The sequence below is a fragment of the Octodon degus genome, unplaced genomic scaffold (assembly GCF_000260255.1).
Source record: "Octodon degus isolate 3935 unplaced genomic scaffold, OctDeg1.0 scaffold00252, whole genome shotgun sequence".
Classification (NCBI taxonomy): Eukaryota; Metazoa; Chordata; class Mammalia; order Rodentia; family Octodontidae; genus Octodon; species Octodon degus.
Genome location: NW_004524828.1, coordinates 2,866,233 through 2,878,768, shown reverse-complemented (window position 1 = coordinate 2,878,768; position 12,536 = coordinate 2,866,233). Strand labels below are relative to the sequence as shown.

At 37.6% G+C, this 12,536-nt stretch overlaps 1 pseudogene; it reads right to left on the bottom strand.

Moving 5' to 3' along the window:
- Positions 1–11,696: 11,696 nt before the first annotated feature.
- LOC105740971 lies at positions 11,697–12,320 on the bottom strand (annotated as a pseudogene).
- Positions 12,321–12,536: the final 216 nt, after the last annotated feature.

Here is a 12,536-nt window from a genome sequence, read left to right as displayed (position 1 = left end):
TAATCAATACATTGCATATTGCTGTCTTCATATTAGTTATTCAGAGTACAAGAAGCAGACATGATATCTTGTCTAAACAATATTAGTACAAACCTTTCTTCCCAATGAACTAAGAGAAAGTAGCTCTATATTTATTTTGAGAAGTCTTATTTTTCACATATAGCAAGAGATAAAGAGAGGGAAGGAGGGCAAAGAGAGGGGATAAACATGTTATATACATGTATTAACCTTCCATGAGAACTGTAATGATCAGGCACTGCAAATATGTATTAATAAAAAGAAAATTTGATAAGGAATGTTTACTTTGCCTAAATGGATTATTAATACAGATGCTAACAACTGTGCTAATAAGGACATACAAAGACACAAGCCCATTTGTGTTAAATGAAAACTTCAGATAGTCTATTTACCAAAGATGCTAAGATGAAAAGTTTTTGCTGCCAACGATACACATTGCCCAAGAACAGCCAAACATATTGGGACAGCTATTGTCCCATGCTTCATCAGGAGGAAAACAATAGAATGTGCATTCATGCAGAGAACTTTTTTTTAATTTCTAAACATTTTTATTTCAAATCTCTTTTCACTTCTCCCCAAAAAGACATGGGTCAGTACAGCTATCATAAAATGGAGATATCAATACAAGAGTCATATGTCTCTTGCACTGACACTTACAACTCATACAGAGAACTCTTTTAAAGAGATCAGGCATAGGATATATCAGGCATAAATCTTTTCTGATCAAGGAGATTATGGGGCCAAAGAGGAAAGTGATCAATGATGTACAGTGTGCCTAAGGAAAGTCACATGGAGAGAAAAAATTTTCTCAGGCTTTCACAGAGAGCACATTGGCCAAGCAATAGCCTTGACTCATCCACATGGCTGACACTGACAAAGGATCTACAATCTGAGGTACAGGATCTCAGGATAAATCCTGAGGGGATTTCACTGACCTTATCAGACCCCAAAGCTACAACTCTTGTTGCATAGGTCTTGATTTATCTTGCTCTTAACTATCCAGCAGAAAAGTATAAAAATGAAGTATAAGAAGTAAAGGCTTGCTGTTATGTGGAGCTGTAGGGAACTCAAGTCAACAATTTCTGACATTGCCAGTGAAGCGGAAGACCCAATACTGTTATGGACTATTGGACTCTTTTAGAATATTTTGCTGAGTTAACACACCTATAATATTCAAATAACGGAACTAAACAAAAAAGGGGATACAGATGAATGTCCATTTTGTGTCTGTATATTCAAAATGGTTAGGATAGATATATAGTTACATTATCTTAGTGAATAGAGGGATTTGTTCTAATAGTGTTTGTAGATAGGATATCATGTCCACATCTTGTACAGCAAATAACCACTAGGAAGAATGTATGCAATGTGTTGATTATTGAAACTGTCTTGTCAATTTGGTTTGAAACTGTCTCATTGCTATTTATTTCTCAATAAAATTATGAAAAAAATAAATAAATGGAAGGATATTTGTGTATTCCTATACGAAGAAACAGGTTTTAGAAGCAATTTTACTATGTGCATATACTTTGCATATATGAGAATTTTGAATGTAAATCCCAATGTAAAATATGACTTCTGAGTAAAATGACTAATTTGTTTTAATTTAAAAAGGGATATATCAGGCATAGCATATACAGCTTCATACAATGTTCTATAAAGAGAAACATTGCTAGTTTGTACAGAAAGGGGTAAGGGGAAGATTTACATGGCAAGCTCTCCCAAATGGTCAGCCTATTGAGTCTTGACAAAGTGCAAAAATGTTTCACCTTTCAATAATAAGTAGAAGTAACTCCCGTGGAAGTGTGAGAAGTCCAGAAGGTAGACCTGTAAGCCTTGGAGGACTGCTTTTAGTATTTGAAACCAAATAAAACTTGTCCAGATGATATAAAATTCTTTGGGATCAGTGATGCCTTTATTTTCATTCTCTCTGTCTCTATCTCTCTGTCTCTGTCTCTGTCTGTCTTTGTCTCTTTTTCTCATGGTTATAAGTTTTTATTAAGTATTATCCAATATTGCTCAACAAAATGTATTAAATTATCAGTGAGAAAGAATAACTTTATAGGATAAAGCATATGCCATGTACAAACTAACAGGAATCTGTCACTGTCTCTTTCAGTATTATTTATAAAGTGTTCCACACTGATTGTTTACTACTTATTTTAGTCATAGATAACTTGTTTTTGAGTCACTCTTTTTCATAGTTAGACTCAGATATGACATAGAGTAAATTATAACTGGAAGCTGGTTTGTACCTGTGAAAGATTTAGATGGTGAAATTTGACATTTTTGAGTTGACAAAAGTTTCGTGGGCTACTGAGATTTGAATTGAGTTTTGGGAAGAGGTTAAAGTGAGATAAATATATTTTGAATGGAAATATGAATGTATGGGACCATAATATAGACTGTGATATGCAGAAAAATGCCATCATCCGAAACATCTCTCTGAATACTAGAATATGAGAATAAGTTCTGTTACATTGAAAAGGGAAATTAAAAGTGGCAAATAAAATTAAGCTTAGTAGTCATCTAACATTAAAATAGATGATTCTTAATGATCTAAAATAATATTTTATAAAAGTTGTTTGAATTCTGTAGAAGTAGAAGGACTGTCAGAGTGATGTAATGTGAAGATACTTGGGCTGACAGTTATTAGATGCAAAGATAGAAAGATGACTCTAGCTGAGCAGACAGCTTTCAGAAGATGGAAAGCTAGCCTCATGGTTGTTAACTTCTCCAGATTTGGCTTTATGATACAGCCTGACAGCACACTTTAGTACCCAAATAGGTCATCAGCATTCTCTGAAAACTGATTCTTCCATAAACCTGCAAACAGGATTTTTATCTTGATAACATCTTGATTTTAACCCAATATAATCTGTCTCAACTTGTGAAATTCTGGTTCATGATATAGTACACTGCTATTTGTAGGGACTTATGGTTTTCTTGGGTACCCTGGGGAGAGATGCCAGCAGGAATGAGGAAAAGACAAACAAGAGCTAGGTCAGGTGTGGGCCTGTTTGCCTAATTGGAAAATGACCCCTAGAACAATAATAGGGGCATTTATTTATAACCTTTGCAAATTCAGTATCATGTGGCACAATGTAGTCTAATGACTAATAGCTGACATTGACCAGGCAGGATGCTGTTCTCAAGACTGAGGTAGCTTGACTGCTTTAGGAACTGAGGTTTTGTCCTGCCCTCACACATATGATGTATATCCAGCTTTAGCGGCTCCCAGCATATCTCCCTTTTCATTTTTGTTGTGTAAGTGTTAGGTGTTTCATTGCAATTGGAGAAGCTGTGTTTTGGATAACTCTTTAGAAGACTTTCATTTTGATACCAGTCCAAAGATTTTTGGCACCTATATTCAGCAATTTAATGCTATATAGTCCAATAGTTCTGTAGTAGTAAGTTATCAGTACAGCTGGGAATTGTCAGAGGTTGTTAGTGGTTTGAAATTTTACAGCTTACATATTATTATATCATTGCTTTTTCACATTTCATGATAACACTTTTCTACTAGATGGTTAAGACCAAGTTAAAGCAAGACCAGTATAGATAAAGAAAATATCTCTTTGATATCTATCAATGTCAGTTAGATCTCAGGATTTACCTTTGAACCAAGTATAACACCCCTTAGATCTATCAGTGTCAGCTATCTGGATGAGTCACGGCCATTGGTTGGTCAACTTGCTTTCTGTGAAGGTGTGAGATATATTTTTTTCTCTACAGGTGACTCTCCTTAGGCAAACTACACATTATAGATATTTTTTCTGTGGTACCCAAATGCCCTTGATCAGAAAAATCGGGGACTTAACTGAGTTCTACAATGTCACAGTGCAGATTCTCTTATATCCTGAGTTCTCATTGACCTCTAAGGGCAGAAGCCAAAATATTGGCTATCCTCTTAGCCCACCTGTTTCTCTAATTTTTGGTGTCCAAACCTCAGTTGTTAAACACCCAGAAGAGAAGCTTAGTGACATTACTCTGCAATAAAGGCAGTAAGCTTAACATTGCAATTTAACTAAATATCAAACATCTTAGACATAAAACGGAACCATTATTTTTAACAACCATAAATATTCTAATATTATCTCCTTACATAATATTAACAGACAGCCCTTACTTATTTTTATGCACAAATTTAGAAATCAATACAATACATAGAGGAAACTTAGTTCTCTTTCCCATCATGCAAGATGGCAGGTGAGAAAACTGAGAAGCCAGACACTAAAGTGAAGAAACTCAAAGCCAAGAAGGCTTCTGCCACTGGCACTGGTAAGCATGGTAATGTGAAAGCAAAACAGTCCAAGAAGGCGCAGCCAAACTGCAGCCAAAATCCTGTCCCAGTTAAAGGAATTGGTAGATACTACTGATCTGCTATGTATTCCAGAAAGGCTTTGTACAAGAGTAAATACAAAGCTGCTGAATCAAAGGTTGAGAAGAAAAAGAAGGAGAAAGTTTTGCTATATTCACAAAACCAGATGGTGGGGACAAGAATGGAGGTACCCAGGTGGTTAAGCTTTGAAAAATGCCTAGATACTGCTCTACAGAAGATGTGCCCTGAGAGCTCTTGAACCATGGCAAGAAACCCTTCAGTCAGCATGTGAGGAAACTTTGGGCTAGCATCACTCCCAGTACCATCTTGATCATCCTCACTGAGCATCACAGAGGCAACAGAGTGGTCTTCCTGAAGCAGTTGGCCTGTGGCTTGCTACTTGTGACTGAGCCTCGCAGCCTTGATTGTGTTCCTCTATGAACAGCACACCAGAAATTTGTCATTACCACCTCTACAAAAATTAATATCAAAAAGTGAAAATCAAAAAAAAAGTGAAAATCCCCAAACACCTCATTGATACTTGCTTCAAGAAGAAGCTCTGGAAACCCAGATACCAGGAGGGCAAGATCTTCAACACCAAGCAAGAGAGGTACCAGATTTCAGAGTAGCTCAAGGTGGATCAGAAAGTGGTGGACTCACAGATTTTAGCAAAAATTGAAGCTGTTCCTCAGCTCCAGAACTACTTGTGATATGTTTTTGCTCTGACAAATGGAATTTATCTTCATAAATCAGTGTTCTAAATTTCTTACTAAGAACCTAATTAAATAACTGATACATGTTTAGAAAAATCATATGTCACGTTACAACATGGCAAACCTGATGACATTTTGTGATAAACTTAAATTTTTCACATAATGTAATCCTTTTAAACAGTCACATTTATCTAATCCAGAAGATTTCACCTAATTTATTCTTTAATGGTATATACATCAGAAGTGTTTGTTAAAGGCAGAGGTATATGTCTGAGAGAAGTCTTACCAAAAACAATCCTTACTTTGTGATTTGGAAGACTTGTATATCTAGAATTATGAATACTGTTCTTTCTTAGTTTTTATAATTTTTTTATGTATTTGGTACAGGGTCTCACTATTCATCTCAGACTCTTAGTGATCCTCCTGTTTTCAGCCTCCCCAGCATTGTGCCCTGAAAGCTCTTGAGGTGCTTGAGATTACAGGTGTGCACCACCACACCTGGTCTCAGTGGCTGGCTCAGTGCACCCTGGGGTGGGGCCAGCATGACATGTGATGCTGGAGATCAAACTTCAGTCCCTGCACTTCCCAAACAGGCACTTAATCTGATGACCTATCTCACCAGCCTTTCATGAATACATTTAACACAGCATGAGATTAAAAATAATGAATTACCATATGCATGTAAAACTTTTGTTTCTTAATTCAGTTTTGTGGAAAAAAAAGCATCTTCTATGAGAAAATATTATATTTTTTGTCTGGAAAATTTATCTTTTAACCAATGACCAAATTATTTGTGGAGTATTCCCAGAGACTATGGAGATTATTGGGGGCTACTTATCAATGAACAAAGATTGACCACTTCTCTATTGACCAGTTGGAGTCCTTACCAATAATCTCTCCCAGTTCTATGGAATTTATGTTAAATTAGCTTTTTTTATGACTTGTGAGTAACCAACTTTGATATCACTTAGACCATTTGATGATGCACAAGAAAACATGCTTTTAAGTGTATACCCCAAATTGCATTATGAACAAATGGCCAAAAAAGAGAAAATCTTTTGAGCTCAAAAAAATGGAAACAGTTGTTCATGGAATGACATACGGTCTCAGTTACTCTTCTCTCACTGCTAGGGTAAATCCCCAACACCCAAAATGAAGGAAGGAAATGTTTATTTAGTTCACAGTTACTAGAAGTTTTAGTCCATACTCAGCTGACTCCAAGGCAAAGCAGCACATGGCAGAGGGCTGTAGTTCATGGAGGCGGAAGGCAGCAAAACAGCGAAGGGAAGAGTAATGGCAACAATGGCACAGAGAACAAATCTGTCTCTCTGTCTCTCTTATGTTACATTCAGGCTATCTGCCCAAGGCTGGCAATAGCATTCACACCCATAGTCCCAGCAGTACTCAGACCCATAATCCCAGCTTTGGATCATGAATTAATCACAAACTCCAAAACTGCACCTCAATGACTGCATGAGGCTTTGGGGAGACAAATACACATAAACCATAACACATACAAACATGTAAACAAGTACACAGAACACACAAACAAATATCTTTACAAAATCAGAGTGCACTCAAATATATTTTTGACCAAATAGAATTATAGTCACTCTATTACCATTTTTAGAAGTTTATGATTATAATTAGACTGGTTAGATTTTGTTATTCATCAATGAGCAGAGATCTCTTCCAAAAAAAAATGGAGGGAATAAAATATTTTATCTATAATTAATACGCATACTGTATATTTTGTCTTAAGAACACTGCTAACTTTCAGCTCAGTTATCTCTATATGTTCTATCACCTATTTAGACATTAGATTTCCATTTTGGGGGCCGGGGAGATGGCTCAGTGGAATAAGCGCTTCCCTGGCAAGCACAGGGTCTGAGTTCAATCCCTGGTTCTGTCAGAAAAAAAAAAAATTTCCATTTTGTTAGTTCCTTAATTGGGCCATACCTAGATCAAATCTAGGTAGCTTTATGGTTTTTAACTTCTTCTCCAGATCTGGCTTCATGATACAGCCTGACAGCACACTCTGGTACCCAAATAGGTCATCAGGAGTCTCTGGAAAAACACAAACATATCCTCTACCCCGTATTAGTTGTTTGTTGCTTTACCTGATTGAATTATGTTTTTGCTTCTGTACTTCCATCTTTTGCAAAATTAAAAAAAAATTAGTAGTATATATTGACAAGTGAAGTGTGAATGATTATTTTCCACTTTTATTTTTGTAGTTCAATTTTGATTGTACAATGAGAAATGTGTATCCTCTGTTTTGGAAGAGGAAGTCATCACATAGCCTCCTGTAACCTAATATAACCTATGTGTGAAGACAAACAAATTAAACTAACTTATCTGAAAGAAATGACAGTCAATAACACTAGCTCAAGATATGTATGAAGCCAATAAATAATACCAAACGAAGTCCAAAAATCATTTTGGGTTGATCTGAACAGTTAGGCACACAGTATATCTTTGTTGGACAAATTGACCCAAACTGAAGTTGTCATAACTTGTACCCCTTTGGAGGCCACTACTAGACCTACCACCATCTAAATGGGATGTCAAAATCAAGTAACAGTCTAAACCCCATTGTTTTTAGATTGTACTCCAAACCTCTATATTTACTTGTAAAATATCAAAGTTCTTCCATACTAAATAAATTCAGAACTATAAAACAAGCAATCCATTCTGTTAGGAATCAGAAGAACTTTAAGCAATATTTGTGAATATTCCCATTATTGTAAATCTCAGAAAATATGTTTGCTTTGAAAGGCAACCTTTTTATCTTTAGGTTGAAAACAGCCTTTTAAGTTAATCTCCTTAACAGGAAAATGTAAAAGCTTCTCTTTCAGTGTCCATTGTAATGGAGAGAGAAAATCCCTCCATTTCCTGCTTGTCCTCCAGGCTCTATTCCTCACAGAATAGCCTTTTGTGTCCCTTCAGGTAAGCAATCTAGCATCTTTGTTCTTACAGACCTATAATTGTCCTACCCAGAGGCCATCTACACTTGCATTTAAAAAGCCCTTTAAAATGTTTTTCCTTTACCTAATAAATTTATGCATAATTTTTACATTTTTATCACAAAAGAATGATCAATTCATGCATACAAGAACCTGGAGTGATTTAAACAGTGCTTTGAGTAGACTGAACTATAACTCTGGTTTCCTCTGTCTAATCAGCATTGATGACACAAGGCAAAACCTGGAGACTACTTTGTAGTGGGGCTCTGCCTCTGGTTGCCACTTTTCCTCTATGGTCTCAGTGCTGGGTGAGCTGCTAGTAGGGGGAACGTGCTCTCTTGCCCATCACTCCACCCCCAAGCCTCATGGGGGAAGCTGTCCCTATGAAGCCATAGCTGCTGTGCACGTCCACTGTGTGCAGGCTGTCCCTCTAGCTCTGATCACTAGATGTTATCTTTTTCTAGGGCAGGCACTATCTTGAGACTAAAATAATTTTGATGACAGAAAAATGCATACTGAATGCTGAGGCCACAGTGTGCCCTGATCATGACCCTCATACTTATCCCCTCGTGCACAGGACTATAGTTGGTGGCACATGCCAACTGTCACAGCTAGACCTGGCAAAAAGATGCACAGGCAGCTGAGAAATCCTAGCAGGGTCTGCTTAGGACTTGAGTGCAGGACTCTCCTTGCATCTGGCCTGTTCCCCTCCCTGGCAGTACCACTGCACCACTGGGAACTAGTCAAGAGTAATTTAAAATTGTTGTTTCATTTTTCATTTACTTGAACAAAGATAATTTAAATTTCATCTTCAGTGCTTTTTCTCCACCCTCTTTGTCCTGTTTAGAACTTGATTTTAAAAAATACTACACAGTAAGTCTTCTATGGTGTTCTTAAAAAGCATAGTAAAAACAACAACCCAGCAAACAACAAACATTTTTATATACATCTATATAACATCTATAAACATCTGTTGTTTTTAAGACTTTGTCTCATTTTAATTTCATAATTCTATATAACTTTCTCCTTTTTGGCTTCTCTTAATCTTTAAGTTCATTTAGCACTCTGGAATTATTGTACCCATTTCTGGCCCTAGTGTACCCAATTCTGGCTTTAATGAGCCTCTATCCCCATGCTTTACCAGTGATGTTTCAGTACGAATGCACACTGGCGCTGAATTCTGGCTTTAACCCATTCGCTTTCCTCCCCTGTTCCTGCTGCCCACTTATCTCTTACCTACTGTCCTGTTCTAGTGCCAAATGTGGAGACATATGGTGAGCTTCTCGGGTATCCCTGGGAGAAATGGCTGTGGGAATGAGGAAAAGATAGATAAGAAGACAAAAGTTTGGTTAGTTGGTGGCCGCACTGCTTGACTGACAGATGATTCCACAAACCAATAGGAGGGATGTTTTGTACCTTTGCAAAGTTAGTATCATATGACACAAGGGTTGCCTAGTGAGTAATAGCTGACATTAACTAGGGAGGTTGCTTTTCTCAGGACTGAAGCAGCTTCACTGCTTTAGGCACTGTGGCCTTGTCCTGCCCTCACACATATGACCTAGTCCCAGCTTCACTGGCTTCCAACAGATATTGCTATAAGCCATGTCTATGGTTGCTTATTATGATAGGAATCAAAATATAATACATAGTTTTAAGAATACACTATTTTTATCATTTACCATTTTTGAATTCCTGTAATCCCTGTTATCTTTACAATTGGAAATTCAGTTTTATTTTGTCTCAATTTTAGAATAGGTTGGAAACTTTCCCAATATTCCATACCTAGTGGACAGGAGATTAAGAATTCAAACCCAGAGTTCTGACTGAATCATGTATAGACTCTTCTGTACTATGTTATACTAGTCAGTCTTGAAATACTACCATAATATGTTTGATGCAATTAACTTTCAAAATGAAAAGGTATATTTAGCTAATCATCCTAGAGATTCCAGTGTAATATTTGTGTTCCAATTTTCTTTGGAGTTCTAATGATCATACTTGATTACAATAAGGGGAAACATATATCAAAGCGGACAAATAACATGAACCAGTAAGTGGGGACAAACTGATGAACTTGGATCCCTAATTCCCTTCAAGGCCAGGCTCCCAATAACCTAAATATCTCCTATCGGGTCCTGTATTAGTGAGTCACAGCATCTGCTGGCACCACCACTCTAGGCACCAAGCCATTTATGCATGGGCCTTTGGGAGCATTCAACATCTCATCTATAATACAATACCTTCTGGGGAATAGTTTCAGTCTGCCAAATGCTTCTACGGTGATGCGCTGACCTAAATATGACCAAAGAGTGAAAAAAAAAAATGAAATGAATGGAGTCTGAATGTGATTTCACAGAGATTACACTCAACTCACAATGACTGTGCCTTTTCTGGGAATTTTTCTTTATGGTAATACAGAAAATACAAAAATAGAAAGAGGGAGCTAACTCCAGATAAATTAAAAGTTAAAATATGTGAATATTAGAAAAATCTCAGGGCTGGCAAAATAGCTCAGCAGACTAAAGTGCCTGCTTAGGCAAGCTTATGCAAGTGCAGGGACCACAGTTATGCAAATGCCTGGCACCATATGTCATGCCAGCCCTGCCCCCAGGACAGGCTAAGCTGGCTACAGAGTCCAGAATTAGTGGCATATGGCTATAATCTCAGTGCAGAGGTGGCTGAAAACAGGAGGATCACTGTGAGTCAGAGCTGTGTAATGAGTTACCTCTTTGTTAAAACAAAAATAATTACTTATTTGATAAAAATACATGTTAAAGAATCAAAGAAAAGAAATTCTGATGTGCTGGCTGAGTCCATCTTCTGTGACAGCTTCTATGTCTGAGAGGTGGCTTTCATATTAGTGTGGCAGTATATGAAAATCACTACATAGAAATTACCTTAAAGTAATATAGTGAAATCATTATTGAAATAAAATTGACCTGGCAGCCTTACAGAAAGGGATTCCAAAGGAAAACAGAGTAGAAAAGGCCAGTTATGAAGAGATTGTAGTAATGACATACAAAGCCATGAAAAATTTACCTAAGAGTGGCAATAAAAGTCAACTTTGAGACATCTGTGCAGAGGAGTACTGAAGAAAGATTTGCAAAGTTGATATGGTCTTCCCAACTCTTCTTATTGATATTAAAGAGGAATCATTGTAACTGCATATTTGAAATCTTTGAGGTATGACAACACATAAAACCTAACAGCAGATTCATTCTGCATTTGTCAAGGTCTAAAGCCAAACACCTCAAACTCCTAGTAGTATTTTATGAAAATAAATGCAAATGGGCATCTGGTTTAGTATAAACCACAGTTGAAAGAAATGAAGTAGGCAAGGGCCGAGGAGATGGCTCAGTGGAATAAACACTTCCCTGGCAAGTGCAAGGGCCTGAGTTCAATCCCTGAGTCAGATTAATCAAGAATATGATGTCAAGTACCCAGAAATTGAAGGAAGCAATGACCTGAGGTTTAGTCAATAGATCTTAAGTGAGTTCCCCAGAAAACAACACACAGATGGAAGACATAGTTCTGTACATATCTTGCTTCTGACATACAAGTTTGTCAGCTGATATGAATTCTTAATAATATAATATGACTGTACTATAAACCCAGTACAAATCCATCAAAGTGGCATCTGTGAATTGCATCATAAGCTTTTATTTTTTGGTTGTCAGATCATCTCTTTATTGATATATATTCTTTTGCTTCTTAGCTAGCTGGATACTCGACAACGCCATTGTTGATGTCATCTATGATGTCATGAGGGTGCCGGCTGTCCACGTTGCAGCCCACAGACTGGGCGGTCCCCAGGATCTCCTTAATGGTTCTGGAAAGTTCTCTGGCTAAAGACCGGTGCCGAATCTGTCAGGAAATGTTGACAATCTCGTCAAAAGTGATATTTCCATTGTGTTTCATGTTTTTCTGCTCCTTTCTGTCTCTTGGTGGCTCCTTGAGGGCTTTGATGATCAGGGCAGAGGCAGAAGGCACCACCTCAGTCTGAGCCTGTCTGTTCTGAATGGTCAGCTTCACCGTGATCCGCAGGCCCTTCCAGTCACCAGTTGCCTTGGCAATGTCATCCCCCACTTTTTTTGGAGACAGACCCAAGGGATCGATACTGGGGCCCAGGGCAGACGTGGCGCCAACTTCACCACCGGTGCACCTCAGGTACACGACTTTAATCTCATTGGGGTCGAACTTGGGGGGCACGCTGGAGGTGGCTGGTGTCGGATGAACCTGGATTCGGGACAACCGAAGAAAGTTGCACCTTAGCCTCCTCCTAGCCGAAAGCCGAAAGCGCATCATAAGCATTTATTTATTTATTTATTTATTTATTTATTTATTTATTTATTTATTTATTTTGGCTGAACCAGGGATTGAACTCAGGCCTTTGCGTTGCCAGGGAAGCGCTTATTCCACTGAGCCATCTCCCCAGCCCCTCATCATAAGTTTTTAAATCTTTGGTTTAGTTCAATGTTGTTATTGTTTAGATCCAAAATGTTCCCTAAAGGCTGATGT